Raw genomic sequence first — 12,810 nt, 5'->3', positions numbered from 1 at the left:
CCTGGAATTTCCTCAGGATCACGAATCTATCCTCATGTTTCCTGTATTTCTTCAAATAAGGCAGAAATATATTTTTATTCCAGCGCTTCCACAATTTTTACACAAAAATTTAATAGTTGCTCATTTGACCAATTATTCAATTTTGTGATTTTTCCGAAAACTTTTCTTCTGAAAAACCTACTGTCTGAACTGAAATTTTCTCAGGAACACAAACTTGGCCTCATTTTTCCCGTGTTTCGTCAAATAAGCCGAAATAAATTTTTAATCTAGCGCCTCCATTTTTTACACATAACTTGAAACTTTGCTCAAATTATCTGGATAAACAAGGTATCTGAACGGAAATTTTCTCAGGAGCACCAATTTGTCCTCGCTTTTCACATATTTCGTCAAATAAGGCAAAAATTAATTCTTAATTTAGCGCCTCCACCATTTTTACACAAAATTTGAAAGTTGCTCAAATGATCCGGCTGAAGCAAATGTTTGACCTGGAACTTTCTCAAGATCAGGAATCTATTCTCATTTTTCCTGTGTTTCTTCAAATAAGGCAGAAATAATTTTTTATTCCAGGGCCTTCACCATGTTTACACAAAATTTGAAAGTTGCTCAAATGATCCGGCTGAAGCAAATATTTGAACTGAAATTTTCTCAGGAAGACGAACTTGGCCTCATTTTTCCTGTGTTTCGTCAAATGAGGCAGAAATGAATTTTTAATCCAGCCCCTCCTCCATTTTTTACACAGAAGTTAAAAGTTTGCTCAAATTATCTATATAAAAAACGTATTTGTACAGAACTTTTTTCAGGATCAAGAATTTGTTCTCACTTTTCTCTTATTTCGTCAAATAAGGCAAAAATAAATTCTTAATCTCGCGCCTCCATCAATTCTTACACAAAATTTGAAAGTTGCTCAAATGATTCGGATTAAGCAAATGTCCGTCCTGGAATTTTCTCAGGAACACGAATCTTTTCTCATTTTTCCTGTATTTCTTCAAATAAGGCAGAAATAATTTTTTATTCCAGCGCTTCCACAATTTTTACACAAAAATTTAATAGTTGCTCATTTGACCAATTATTAAATTTTATGATTTTTCCGAAAACTTTTCTTCTGAAAAACCTACTGTCTGAACCGAAATTTTCTCAGGAACACGAACTTGGCCCCATTTTTCCTGTGTTTCGTCAAATAAGGCAGAAATAAATTTTTAATTAACCCCCCCCCCCATTTTTTACACAGAGGTTGAAAGCTTGCTCAAATTATCTATATAAAAAAGCTATCTGAACAGAACTTTTCTCAGGATCAGGAATTTGTCCTCATTTTTCCTGTGTTTCGTCAAATAAGGCGAAATAAATTCTTAATCTAGCGCCCCCATCACTTCTTACACAAAATTTGAAAATTGCTCAAATGATTCGGATTAAGCAAATGTCAGTTCTGGAATTTTCTCAGGATCAGGAATCTATCCTAATTTTTCCTGTATTTCTTCAAATAAGGCAGAAATATTTTTTTATTCCAGGGCTTCCACAATTTTTACACAAAAATTTAATAGTTGCTCATTTGATCAATTATTCAATTTTTATGATTTTTCCGAAAACTTTTCTTCTGGAAAACCTACTGGCTGAACCGAAATTTTCTCAGGAACACGAACTTGGCCTCATTTTTCCTGTGTTTCGTCAAATGAGGCAGAAATGAATTTTTAATCCAGCCCCTCCTCCATTTTTTACACAGAAGTTAAAAGTTTGCTCAAATTATCTATATAAAAAACGTATCTGAGCAGAACTTTTTTCAGGATCAAGAATTTGCTCTCACTTTTCTCTTATTTCATCAAATAAGGCAAAAATAAATTCTTAATCTAGCGCCTCCATCAATTCTTACACAAAATTTGAAAGTTGCTCAAATGATCCGGATTAAGCAAATGTGTCTCCTGGAATTTTCTCAGGATCACGAATCTATCCTCATTTTTCCTGTATTTCTGCAAATAAGGCAGAAATAATTTTTTATTCCAGTACTTCAACAATTTTTACACAAAAATTTAATAGTTGCTCATTTGACCAATTATTGAATTTTGTGATTTTTCCGAAAACTTTTCTTCTGAGAAACCTATTGTCTCAACCGAAATTTTCTCACGAACACGAACTTGGCCTCATTTTTCCTGTGTTTCGTCAAATAAGGCAGAAATAAAATGTTTAATCCAGCCCCTCCTCCATTTTTTAGACAGAAGTTGAAAGTTTGCTCAAATTATCTATTTAAAAAAGGTATCTGAACAGAACTTTTTTTGTCCTTATTTTTCTCTTATTTCATCAAATAAGGCAAAAATAAATTCTTAATCCAGCGCCTCCATCAATTCTTACACAAAATTTGAAAGTTGCTCAAATAATCCGGATTACGCAAATGTGTATCCTGGAATTTTCTCAGGATCACGAATCTATCCTCATTTTTCCTGTATTTCTTCAAATAAGGCAGAAATAATTTTTTATTCCAGCGCTTCCACAATTTTTACACAAAAATTTAATAGTTGCTCATTTGATCAATTATTAAATTTTTATGATTTTTCCGAAAACTTTTCTTCTGAAAAACCTACTGGCTGAACCGAAATTTTCTCAGGAACACGAACTTGGCCTCATTTTTCCTGTGTTTCGTCAAATAAGGCGAAATAAATTTTTAATCTAGCACCTCCTCCATTTGTTACACACAACTTGAAAGTTTGCTCAAAATATCTGGATAAAGAAGGTATGTGAAGAGAAATTTTCTCAGGATCATGAATTTGTCCTCACTTTTCTCCTATTTCGTCAGATAAATCAAAAATAATTTCTTAATCTAGCGCCTCCATCAATTTTTACACAAAATTTGAAATTTGCTCAAATGATTCGGATTAAGCAAATGTCAGCCCTGGAATTTTCTCAGGATCAGGAATCTATCCTCATTTTTCCTGTATTTCTTCAAATAAGGTAGAAAAAATTTTTTATTCCAGCGCTTCCACAATTTTTACACAAAAATTTAATAGCTGCTCATTTGACCAATTATTAAATTTTGTGATTTTCCCGAAAACTTTTCTTGTGAAAAACCTACTGCCTCAACCGAAGTTTTCTCAGGAACACGAACTTGGCCTCATTTTTCCTGTGTTTCGTCAAATAAGGCAGAAATAAATTTTTAATCCAGCCCCTCCTCCATTTGTTACACAGAACTTGAAAGTTTTCTCAAAATATCTGGATAAACAAGGTGTCTGAACAGAAATTTGCTCAGGATTACGAATCTATATTCATTGTTCCCTTATTTCGTGAAATAAAGCAAAAATAAATTTTTAATCTAGCGCCTCCACCATTTTTTTTAATAAAATTTTAAAGTTGCTCATTTGACCAACTATTACATTTTGTTGTTTTTCTTAAAAATATGTTTCGGAAAAGCCACCTATCTGAGCCAAAATCGTCTCAGGAGCTCGAACCTGTCCTTATTTTGCCTGTGTTTCGTCAAATAAGCCAGAAATAAATTTTTAATCTAGCGCCTCCACCATTTTTTACACAAAATTAGAAAGTTGCTAATTTGACCAACTATTAAATTTAGGGAATTTTCCTAAGACTTCTCTTCGGAAAAACGATCTGTTTGAACCGAAATTTTCTCAGAAACACGAACTTGTCATTAATTTTCCTGTATTTTGTCAAGGTAGAAATATTTTAACACAAAATTTGGAAGTTGCCCAAGTTCGCTAAATAAAGCCAGCGTCTGGACTGAAATTCCTTCAGGATAAAGAACCTGAGAAGATAAGGGAGAAATTAATTTTTATTCTGGCGCCTCCACCATTTTTACTTAAATTTTGAAAGTTGCTCCAGTTCTCCGTATTAATCATGTGTCTGAACCAAAATTTGCTCAGGATGACGAATCTACACTTATTTTTCTTCTACGCTGTCAAGTAAGAAAAAAATTGTGAATACACAAAATTTGTAAGTAATTCTTCCGAAAAACCACCTGGAACACGACCTGTTGTTATTTCTCATGTAGGCCGTCAAATGTGGGAGAAATGCACGAAGTTTAACGAACAAAATAAACAGCCTACTCACAGAAATACGATACAATTGCCCCGTATTCGTACTAAACTTCGCGAAGTTAAAATTTCCTTTTCCACTCAAGCATATAAAAAGGCGTCTAATTGCCTTCGCCCAACCACAAAGTCTAACCTCCACCACTTCTCAGTTATTTTCATAAAAAGCTCCTCGAGCACGTCGCGCCAACTTCTCTTTTTAATGCCCAGTAGAATCACCTTTGCAGACGTTACAAGTGCGAAATGAAACGTTGAGTCGGACGAGACAACAAAATTGCTGAATAGAAATTCCAGGCTCGCACTAAACCGAGATGTAGGGGCAGGACTATCAGTGCTAGAATGCAATTTGAGTGAAATTGAGACATGCACTCAATTAGTGGCTCGAATGTGAAAAACGCCGCCAAATTGAATCCAAAAAGTCGCGAGTCCGGGATTTCTGGTTGCAGAAATAAATTCCGGCGATTTATATGTGTGCAAATTTGTTAACAGATTAGTGTATCAGGGAATGAGTCCGTGCCCTATCGCTATCCTGCAAGGATGGTGTTAACCCTTAACATGATCTATTATGTACTGGATGCTCCCGTATCTCCGACCTCGCAATATTACAGCAAACATACTCTGGGAGACCAACTATTCCTAACTATTTACACTCAAAATTCCCGGCTGATTTATGTGTCCGTTTCGGGATGAGGGTAGGAATAAGTAAATGCTTTTAATTAATCTTGATTTAAATGGTAATTAGTGTTTAGATTATAGGGTTGGAAGACAGCTACCTGAGTCTGGCTCGTTTATTTGCTCGCTGTAAACATTTGATGTTCTTGTAGCTGGGTATAATCGAGTTGGGCTGATTAAAGGTCGCACTGACATCTACGAACAAATTATTTTAATTTATACAAGTTACTACACAATTTAAAAAAATAAATAGGAACTAAGTCTGTTGGGACCCAGCTACAGGTATTATTCAGATACAGAGCAAATTTTCAGTTCACAGATTTATAAAAAGCAACCCCAAAGGCCAGTGTTTTTGCGGTGACGACCGCTGTGTTCAGGATTTGTTGAAAGGACATGAAAATTAGTTATGTTTTTGTGCGGGCTGAATTATTGCGAGATAGATTAGTTTCCTGTTGTCGTTCCTTACGGTTTCCATTAACTTATTTATGATGTCGGATGTAGATAGTTTGTGGGAGTTGTCCTGAAGTTCGGGTTTATACAATTTTTATAGAAACGGGGTTACGATCAATCAACTTTAGTGAACTAATTATCACTCATAATGCGAACAATTGTTGAAAAATATTTGCCAGAAGTGACCTAGAAAAAACGCTTTGACCCGACAAGGGTTAAACAAACATGTTTTCAAATATCCAAATGTATTATCAAGTGTAGATAACGATTTTTTTTAACAAGAAATAACACACCACGTTGCATACTTATCCGAATCAATTGCTAAGAAACTTACGCTAATAAGTACTGCGGTAAAACACGCAAGCATAATAATCTTCGTAAAATAGAAAATTACTGGAAATATACAAAGTGTTATAACATGCAACAAATCCCGTCAACGGAAAGAATGCCAATTGTGGATAATTTCAACAATCCAAACAGTGACCCGAAAGTTTTACTTCTGTCCTAACTGTAGCATTAAATTTAGTCGGTGCGGATCATTTATTTCTGTTAGATCTACACTGGAAGCCACAACTCGAGAGGGTAGAATCTACAGGATGGGGGTGAAAAAGCCGACAAATGAACAACGAAAATGTAGAATTCGTGGCGGAAGACGGTATCGAGCGGTTTAAAATGTTGCCAGAGGAGAAAGTGGAAAAGGCCGAGTCGATAACAAGCTTAGTTTACAAGGCTTGAACACAAATTTGCAAGATTTGAGGGTTTGGTTACCTGAAAATAACCGGGGAAAGTCGTAATGATTTTAAAGGATTGGACAATTTTTTATCCGAAAAAATATTTCCAGCGTTTACGTTTGTCTGTCCGTCTGTGTACCGTCTGTCCGAAGTGTTATTAGGAATTTCATGTAAACGGTGAAACGCTAACCAAACTTTGTCTAATCACCCCCACCAACAATGTGATGACGTCACCTAGTACTGTACACACTAAATGGGTTTTAAATTGTATAAAATCATATAGTCCTATACTTGTAGTTTATGAATCCATGCTAAATTTGTACATGAGACATTCACATTTTTTCAAAAAAAAATCAAAATTTCATAATACTGCTATTTAATTTTGACTATGCATAACCCAACACTTTGAAATCTTGCTGAAGTTTTAATCATGGTATAGTGTTAAACAAAATATTCGTTTGTCCCCTCCCAAAAATTTATGACGTCATCTCAAAGTTTTGCGGTATAAATTCTTAAAAAAAATAATGAATGACTCAAATTAATTATTTGGTCGTTTCTTCGTCTTTTTTTGATAGATTTTTTGTCGTTTTCGTCGAGTTTTTCTCACCTTTTTCGTGGCCTTTTTTTGTGTTTTATTCGTCGCTTTTCGGCGAATTTTTTTCTTCTTTTGTTCTCTTTTTTTGATCATTATTTATTCTCCCTTTTTAGCGTATTTTTGGCTTTGTTTGTCCCTTTATAACGTTCATTCTTCCCTGAAATTTTATTGTCACCTATGGTGTGTCATCTTTTTTGTTTTTTATGCATTTTTCGGTGGTTTTTCTTGCCACTTTTTGGCTCTTTTTTAAATTATTTTTTACTTTTATTTGGCACCGTTTTGTCTCTGTTTTTATTGTCGTTTTTTCGTCTTTTTTGGAGCATTTTTGTGGCAGTTTTTGTCTCTTTTTTAATTAACAGATTTTTTGGTTTTCTTTTGGCACCCCTTTGCCCCCTCTTTTCACTTCTTATTTTTCGTCTTCTTTGGTAGTTTTATTGCTCCCTGTTTTAGTTGGATTTTTTATTTTTTATGTTACTTTTTAGAGGTTTTTTCGTCTTTCTCTGATCAATTTTTCATATAATTTTTTTGACTTCTGTGTTTTCCCATTTTTCAATGTAATTTTTTTGCCTTTTTGTCGCTTTTCTTTTAGCTTTGCTTTGTCACTTTTTTACTTCTTTTTTCGCCGGATTTTTTTATTTTTTATCCCACGTTTTCGAGTTTTTTCGCTCTTTGTTAACCCCCTTTTCACGTCTTTTTTTACCTTCTTTGTTCTCTCTTTTTTTAATGCAATTTTTCCCTTTTTGTCGCTTTTCTTTGGCTTTGTTTTTTCGCTTTCTTTTGTTCCATTTTTCGCCGGATTTTTTATTTTTTATGTAATTTTTTGGAGGCTTTTTCCACTTTTTTGACTCCTTCTCACATCTTCCTTTTTTTCAATTTAATTTTTTTCGGATTTTTTGTCGCTATTTTGGCTTTCTTTTGTCCCTTTTTACTCCCTTGTTTCGAAGCATTTTTTATTTTTTATATCAGTTTTCGATGCCTTTTCGTCCTCTTTTTAACCACCTTTTCACATCGTTTATTTGGCTTCTTTGTTCCTACTTTTTTCAATAGGATTTTTTCCCTTTTTTATCGCTTTTCTATTGACTTTGTTATCTCTTTTTTACTCCCTTTTTTCGAAGGATTTTTGAGTTTTTATGTCACTTTTTGGAATTTTTTTCATCCTTTTTTTGACCCCCTTTTCCAATCGTTATTTTGCCTTCTTTGTTGCCCCTTTTTTTTAATGTAATTTTTTTCGCCTTTTTGTGGCGTTTCTTCTGGCTTTGTTTTTTAGCTTTTCTACTCCTTTTTTTGACGGAATTTTTATTTTGTATGCGACTTTCTCGCCCTTTTCAACCCCACTTCGCGTCTTTTTTTTCCCCTTTTTATTCTCTTTTTTTAATGCATTTTTTTTCCTTTTTTGTCGCATTTCTTTTGGCTTTTTTCCCGCTTTCTTTACTCAATTTTTCACCGCGTTTTTTATGTCACTTTTTTTGAGGCTTTTTCGCCTTTTTTGACTCCCTTTCACATCGTTTTTTTTTTGCCTTGTTTGTTCCCCCTTTCTTTCAATGCCGTTTTTTTCACTTTTTGTCCCTTTTCTATGAGTTTTGTTTTGTCGCTTTTTTACTCCATTTTTTCAAAGAATTTTTGATTTTTTGTCACATTTTTGTATTTTTTCTCACCGTTTTTTCCTGCCTTCTTTCTTCCTCTTTTTTAAATGTAATTTTTCGCCTTTTCATTACTTTTTTACTCCCTTTTTTTCGTCGAATTTTTTATATTTTGGGTCACTTTTTCCAGTTTTTTCTCTCTTTTTCACCCCGTTTTCATATCCTTTTTTTGGCTTCTTTGTTCGCCCTTTTTTCGATGTAATTTTTTCGCCTTCTTGTCGCGTTACTTCCGGCTTTGTTTTGTCGCTTTTTTAGTCCCTTTTTTCCTCGGATTTGTCGCTTTTTTAGTCCCTTTTTCCTCGGATTTTTCATTTTTTATGTCACTTTCGAATTTTTTCGCCCTTTTTGTGATTCCCTTTTCACGTCTTTTTTGCCTTATTTATTCCCCCTTTTTTTTTAAAGCAATTTTTTCGCTTTTTTTACTCCATTTTTTCTTCGGATTTTTTATTTTTTATGCTACTTTTTCTAGGTTTTTACTCTCTTTTTTGACAACTTTTTCCCTGTTTTTTTTGCTTTCTTTGTTTCCGGCCGTTTTTTTTTTATGCAATTTTTTCCTTTTCTTTTTTCGCTTTTCTTTTGGCTTTGTTTTCTCCCTTTTTTTACTCCATTTTTCGCCACATTTTCATTTTTTATGTCACTTGCTTTTCTATGAGTTTTGTTTTGTTGCTTTTTCACTCCCTTTTTTTCAAAGAATTTTTGAGTTTTTATGTCACTTTTTGGATTTTTTCTCACCTTTTTTTGACCCCCTTTTCACATCGTTTTTTTTTGCCTTCTTTCTTCCCCTTTTTTAAAAGTAATTTTTTGCCGTTTCATTACTTTTTTACGCCGTTTTTTCCTCGACTTGTTTATTTTTTGTGTCACTTTTTCGAGTTTTTTTTTCTCTCTTTTTCACCCCCTTTTCATATTCTTTTTTTGGCTTCTTTGTTTCGCCCTTTTTTTCAATGTAATTTTTTCGCCTTCTTGTCGCGTTACTTCCGGCTTTGTTTTGTCGCTTTTTTAGTCCCTTTTTGCCTCGGATTTTTTATTTTTTATGTCACTTTTTTCGTCCTTTTTGTAATACCCTTTTCATGTCTTTTTTGCCTTTTTTATTCCTCCCTTTTTTTTAATTCAATTTTTTGGCCTTTTTGTCGCTTTTTACTCCATTTTTCTTCAGATTTTTTATTTTTAATGTCACTTTTTCTAGGCTTTTACTCCCTTTTTTGACAACTTTTTTACGTTTTTTTTTTTTTGCTTTCTTTGTTCCCGCTTTTTTTTTAATGCAATTTTTTTTCCTTTTTTTTTCGCTTTCATTTTGGCTTTGTTTTCACGCTTTTTTACTCCATTTTTCGACGGATTTTTTGTTGTTTATGTCATTTTTTCTAGGTTTTCCCATTTTTTTAACCCCCTTTTCGCATCTTTATTGTATTATTGTATTAGGATTTTTTTTTGTTTTGTTTTTTCTTTTCGTTGTATTACCTATGTGGGCTATGCCCGTTGGATAAATCAATTAAATCAATTAAATGATTATCTTTCTTCCTTTTTTTTTCAATGTAAATTTTTCGCCTTTTATTGTCGCTTTTTTTGGTTTTGTTTTGTTCCCTTTTTCTGCCTTTTTCATGGCATTTTTTATTTTTTATGTCATTTTTTCGAGGCTTTTTCGTCCCTTTTTGGTGCCCTTTCCCATTCGTTTTTTTTTTCTTCTTTGTTCCACCTTTTTTCCAATGCGATTTTTTCCCTTTTTTGTCGTTTTTCTATTGGCTTTATTTTGTCGCTTTTTTACTCCCTTTTTTCGAAGGATTTATGATTTTTTTCTCTTTTTGAAGGTTTTTTTCACTCTGTTTTGACTCCCTTTTCACTACGTTTTTTTGCCTTCTTTGTTGTCCTTTTTTCTTATGAATCTTTGTTTTGTCACTTTTTCGGGGTTTTTTCTCCTCCTTTTCATATCCTATTTTGGCTTTTTTGTTCCCCCTTTTTTCAGTAGATTTTTTTCGCCTTTTTGTCGCATTCTTCTGCCTTTGTTTTGTCGCTTTTGTACTCCTTTTTTCGTCAAATTTTTTATTTTTTATGTCAGTTTTTCGAGTTTTTTCGCCCTCGTTTGACCCCCTTTTCACGTCTTTTTTGCCTTCTTTGTTTCCCCTGTTTTTTTAATACAATTTTTTCGCCGTTTTTTCGCTTTTTTTACTTTGTTTTGCCCCTTTTTTACTCTCTTTTTTCCTCGTATTTTTTATTTTTTGTCAATTTTTCGAGGTTTTTTCGCCCTCTTTGACTTCGATTTCACTTCGTTTTGACCAGTTTTTTACCTCTTTTTTTCAATGTATTTTTTGTCTCCTTTTTGTCGCTTTTATGTTGGTTTTAATTTGTTACTTTTTACTCCCTTTTTTCGTTGAATTTTTATTATCACCTTTTATGTAGCATTGTTTTTGTGGGTTTGTTGTAGCCTTTTTTTTGTGACATTTTTGTCGATTTTTTTTATAACTTTATTGCAATATTTTTAAGGTGGTCCTTTTTTACTATCTTTTTACTTCCTGAGTGTAACTTAAGGAAATGTAGTAATCGAGTACATCGGACGAATAGCCACTTTTATGTTTTCTCGACGTTTCATGACCCCTAGAGTACGAAAAAATAGTCTCCCGTTTCCGTTTGTCTATATGTCTGTCTAGCATCTGTGTCGATTTTTATTAGTCACCCAATTTCGGAAACTACTGGACTGATTATTGTCAAATTTTATATGTATATTTAGAATATCATATATAAGGTAAAACGCCAACAAAATTTGGTTAATCATCCCCACCAACAATTTGAACGTATCCTATTAAAAAATGATGTTATATGTTATACAATAATATACTCCTACACTTGTGGTGTACGAATCCAGTTTGAGTATTTTTCCTAAACGGATAAATGTTTACAAAAAATTATCACATTTCACCACTAATTCAGGGTAAAACTGTCCGTGGTCATGCGATTTCTTTTTTCCCTCACTCTGTGTTACCTATCTTTATGACGTCATAACAAATTTTTTTTTGCTTAAATTAAAAACCAGTCACCCTATTTTCCCGAAAAGGTGAGAATTTGTATGTCTTTAATGAGTAAAAATTGTAAAAATATAATATTCAAAACATTCTGTTCGACTGTGGCGTAATTAATAATTTTAGTCCTCTGTTTTGAGGCCATAAAATCATTCAAATCAAACAAATTTCCACGTGACATTCTTCCGATGTGTAAAGAAACACTTGAAGTTAAAGCTTGTTATTACTGCTGAGAAGCGATTTTTCCCGTCGGACAATCTAATTTTATTACTTTTCAAACAAGCTGGATTTTTTAGACTTGCTTAATAGAACGAACACGCCGTTGTTAAAAAAGTTGCGAAAGCTACAAATATTAGCAAAAGAAGAAATTTCATATGAGTCAGAACCTATACTAAGTAACTACTGACTATGAATAAAATTTTCCACAAAGAGGATGATTACAAGGTGAACTTTGGTCTCTAAATAGCAAACAAGCTACGTTTACTTGATAATAAATTCGTGTTATTGTTGTTCTAAATTTTGTAACGTCTTTTTTTTTTTTCTTTAAAAACACCCATTTATTACTAAAATTATTAATTAAAATGATAAACAATTATAATTTCTTTTGTGGAAGGTAAAAGACAACACGAATTTTAAATTAACTAAAACTAAAAATAAAGCGAAACTTTTTCCACGTCCGCCTTTCGGTTTTTAACTCTTCGGTCGTTTAATTAAGACGAAAATTGCCAGCAATTTCGACGTCAAAGCCAGCACTATCTTTAATTACATTCTAAAGTGCAAGATGAACCCCCACGTAAAAATAGTATGCAAAAACCGTCTCAGCGCCGCAAACTTTGCACGAATTTCAAGAAGCGATAGATTTAAAAAGTTCCTTTACCTATCTTACTTACGTGATTATCATAAAGTCGATAAAACTTCGTAATACTAGACAAATCCGACACATCTACATCAATTCCACCCCAAAAAACCCACCACACAACTCATCCAATTCACATTTCGCCCCAAAACTCCAACAACCACCCAGCCATGCTTTTACATAACCCTCTCGCACTCCCCCAAACATCCCGAATTCTCCATAACAACCACCCGCCTACTTCCGGACACTTCTTTTCCATTCGGGCCAACCATCCAGAAAACCAAAACCCGAACCCATCGACCAAAACCCCCCCGCAGGCGAGCGCAGCGAGCCCGACTTTCCCCTCGAAGTATCACAACGTGTTTCTGCCACCTACCTGCACTTCTTCAGTGACCGTTTGATGTAAATATGTGGACAGCACAGAAACTCGAAACGATATCGACGCGGACGTTATTGAGTTGCTCCTGCCGACCCGCAACCCTCACTGCAGCCGGGATTTTACTCCCAGCCTCCGGAGCACCGGAGTCGGCGCGCGAGGACGCTCGGACGATAAAGACGAAGCGATGTGAAAAATCAGATCGACACCAAAAATTACCGGAACGGGGGGCGCGGGGGAATGTGGATTTTTTTTCAAAGGGTCTGCGCTTTTTTCGCCGGAGGGTTTCGGGGAAGATGCGGCGGGTTTCAAAGTTTTTCGGTTTGGCGGGTTTAATGGATGGCTTTTGGTATCGCAGGAGTTGCAGGAAGTCTGCACATGTTTTGATGAATGGGGAGAGGGCGGGAGTTGGAAACAGATTCTTTGGAGTGGTTGCTGGAGTTGTGTTTTTTTAGGA

The 12,810-nt window shown here is 34.2% G+C and overlaps 1 protein-coding gene across 8 annotated transcripts in view; it reads right to left on the bottom strand.

Moving 5' to 3' along the window:
• LOC135142764 (glutamate receptor ionotropic, kainate 2) overlaps window positions 1–12,450 on the bottom strand; it is a 105,237-nt gene extending 92,787 nt beyond the window's left edge. For all 8 annotated transcript variants that reach the window (XR_010282629.1, XR_010282630.1, XM_064074504.1 and 5 more), the window contains exon 1: window positions 12,354–12,450. The gene's annotated coding sequence lies outside the window, so the exon portion shown is untranslated. The remainder of the gene's footprint in view (window positions 1–12,353) is intronic.
• Between the last annotated feature and the right edge of the window lie 360 nt (window positions 12,451–12,810).

Source organism: Zophobas morio, unplaced genomic scaffold (assembly GCF_036711695.1).
Source record: "Zophobas morio isolate AGI-343-1 ecotype UQ-CSIRO unplaced genomic scaffold, CSIRO_AGI_Zmor_V1 ptg000054l, whole genome shotgun sequence".
Taxonomy (NCBI): domain Eukaryota; kingdom Metazoa; phylum Arthropoda; class Insecta; order Coleoptera; family Tenebrionidae; genus Zophobas; species Zophobas morio.
Note: the sequence above shows the minus strand (reverse complement) of the source record. Positions and strands in the feature narration are given on the sequence as shown.